Here is a 3207-nt window from a genome sequence, read left to right on the forward strand (position 1 = left end):
TAAAGAAATAATCACCGAAATTCTGTTTAAATAATAATATTGGCATTACAATTTTTCTCTGTTGAATAAACTACATACGAATTGGCTAGATTTTGGATTTTTTCTCTTCCATTTCCTTGTGTGAAAATTATGACTTTCTGATAACCTGGTTTGGGTTTTCCAGATTCTCAAATGCTGCTCGTTCCACCTCCGAAATGTCAGAATCATAACCCCTGTCAATGAAACGCTTGCGGCCTCCATTCATTTTCACATAAGACAGACCGTTTCTATTTATAAAACTTCCATTCTCGGTGTGTCTTCTTACAATCCCATTGTCTTTAACATTTTGTGTTAGATCTCTATCAGGGATTTTACCCTATGTGTTATAACTATACTCTTAGACTTTGGTTCTAAACTATGACTCTAGCGTTTCAACGATCGATTTTTCTGCTTTGCTTTTACATCAAGGTCCTTTTCTTTCCCATTGTTTTCGTCAAAGGAAGACTTAAATTATGAGTCCTTCGAAAGAATCACATCACTAATCAACCCAACAATAGAGCCACCATTCAGTGAAGCAGAATCTGCACCGAAATTTGGCTTCTGAGTCTGAGAAACCCGAATTTTCCCCGTAAACCTCGCGTTCAAAGCATTCCCTAAAAAAGGTCTCAAAAAAATTGGAACCTTATAGGAAGATAACGAATTGGCACCAAAATGCAAAACAAAAGCAGAAGCAGAATTACCACTAATTTCAAATCCAACAACTCCCGTCTCAAACAAAATGAACAGTACAACGTTAAGGACATACGAACGACCGAGTCAGTGACATTATTTTTCTTTTTTTCCAAATTTCTTTGTTGCTCCTTGCTCGCGGACCACCCAACCTTGGAAAAAAGAGGGTTTCTTTCCAATTGTGGTTTTGGTGGAGATGAGCATCTAAAACCTTGACTCGTGGGTGGCGTTTAATGAAGAGCTAGTGATTTTGGTTGTTCGAAGAAGGCGACGACACTGTGGAAGTGCGATTTGGGTAGGACTTCTTCATCACGCAATGCAGGAAGAGTTTCTTCCTCTTTCGCCATGGCACAAGGTCACGCCGCTAGGAGAGAGCCTCCTTTCCCTTCTCTTTTTTGGAATCACGATTATTTAACCCATAATATTATTGTAGGTATACAATCCAGTTATAAATATTAACTTAAATAATTAATATTATAAATTTAAAGTAATTGATTAGTTATACAATCTACATATTAATAAAATACTCTTGATTAACAATAACAACTGTTTTTGTATAAGAATCACTTCATTGTTATTTTTGTTTTAGTTAATTCAAGGTATAAAAACAATTTCATTAGCACGAATTCTATAGAAATAACGATTTTATAAAATTTTAAATTATTATTATTTGCTTGTAATTCGTAAATAATGTTATTAAATTGTTGATGATTGTTGCTATAATATTACTATATGTTATTAATTGATTTGAATAACGAAACCACTTTTTTTTTCTTCAATAAAGAACTTACGTATAAGATAATTAATTCCAAAATGTACTTGTATTATTAGAAAAATATAACTCGATTAACTTACATTTATACTAAACTACTAATTCACTTCAGTGATCAAATCTGTATTTATACCATATTATTAGTGGAAAAATATAACTAAACTAAACTAATCTTTCAAATTCAAACATAGGATAATCAATTAAATTTTGCCATACTGAATAATCTCTACCAAATTACTTTTAGTTAAGAAAATAGAGTCAGCTAATAGCTTTTGTCAAACTTGAATTAGCATATTAGACCTATATACTTCGTATCCATAATTTAAGTTTTTTTATTTTTTATTTTTTATCTTCGTATCAATCAAGAGAAACTGAAAATGATTTTCATTTTTTAAAATAAATTAATTACATAAATATCCTATTAAAAAAATTAACACATCAATAACACAACAATTTAATTTTATTATAATGTTTTAAAGGTTCCTATTTCACTTTTATCTTTTTTAAAAACAAGTCAATATAAGAGTAACGACATTATAACGATAACCTATGATATGAATAGTAAATGACATAATTAACATGTAAAATAAGTGAAAAATGTCACTTGTCTCTAGAATAACATATTATTGTTTTATGGAAGAGATTATAATACCTCACTTTTGAAAAAAGAAATTCAAATTAGAAACATAAAAAAGAATGGGTCAAAATTGAAAATATCATTAATATAGAAAAAAATATTAAACTAAACTAAATTTTTAACTATTCATAACTCATATTATCCAATTATATTAAAAAAAAATGCAATGTTAATTTTTTACAGTCACATTGTGTATAACTTAAGCAAACTTTGAATAGTAAAAAATGTCACTTATCACTAGAATAACGTATTGATTTATATTACGTCACTTTTGAAAAAAGAAATCAAATTAGAAACATTAAGAAGAGTTGGTTAAAATTGAAAATATCATTATAATATAGAAAAAATGAATTAAACTAAACTAAATTTTTGTAACTGTACAGTCATAATTATTCATAACTCACCTATTATAAAAAAATATATGCAATTTTAATGTTTTTTAGTCATATTGTGTGTAACTTAATAAGAATATAAGAATTGTATTTCCAATAAAATAAGACTAGATTATTTATTATTTAAATGGTCAGACTATAATGTAATTTGTATCAATCGAATTTTTATTTAAACAAATTACTATTTTTATAAAACTTTTTCTAAATTTTTTTTCTAAACTTTTTAAAAATTTTAACTTTATCTTCATTTATTTAAAAGATCAAATACCATCTTAAGAGTTATTGCTAACGGTTCTACACGTCCTTTTGACTAGAGTTCAAAATAGAGTAAGTTCATATTTTGTATTTAGATAATTTTTTCTCTTGTTTTGCATGTGACATTGTTGGTGCTTGCATATGGCTCTAAGAGAATGAATCTATATTTGTCTATGGCCATTAAAAAATGTTCATTTTATTGATTTAAGTTTTTTATGTGTAGATAAAGCAACATGTGAGAGTTAGAGCTATTAGGAGCAACAATTGAGTTACGAGCCTCCAAATCTAGGTAAGGAAAGGTAGTATGGTTTTTATGCATGTTCATGTTTTGATTGTATAAATTGATGTGTTTGAGTATTGATGAATTTGTATGACTATTTGGCCTTTAATCTAGGTTGAAATAGCTTGAATGTGTGATGTACATGTGAAACTTATGTGATTTG

The 3207-nt window shown here is 28.0% G+C and overlaps 1 long non-coding RNA gene across 1 annotated transcript; it reads right to left on the reverse strand.

Moving 5' to 3' along the window:
- On the reverse strand, window positions 1-1113 carry LOC148199172 (uncharacterized). The gene is made up of 2 exons (XR_015786392.1): window positions 720-1113; window positions 1-632 (listed from the first exon to the last, which is right to left on the reverse strand). It is a non-coding gene; the product is annotated as an uncharacterized LOC148199172 (long non-coding RNA).
- Between the last annotated feature and the right edge of the window lie 2094 nt (window positions 1114-3207).

This window comes from Vigna umbellata, chromosome 4 (genome assembly GCF_029865625.1).
Source record: "Vigna umbellata cultivar VRB3 chromosome 4, Vumbellata_1.0, whole genome shotgun sequence".
Lineage (NCBI taxonomy): Eukaryota > Viridiplantae > Streptophyta > Magnoliopsida > Fabales > Fabaceae > Vigna > Vigna umbellata.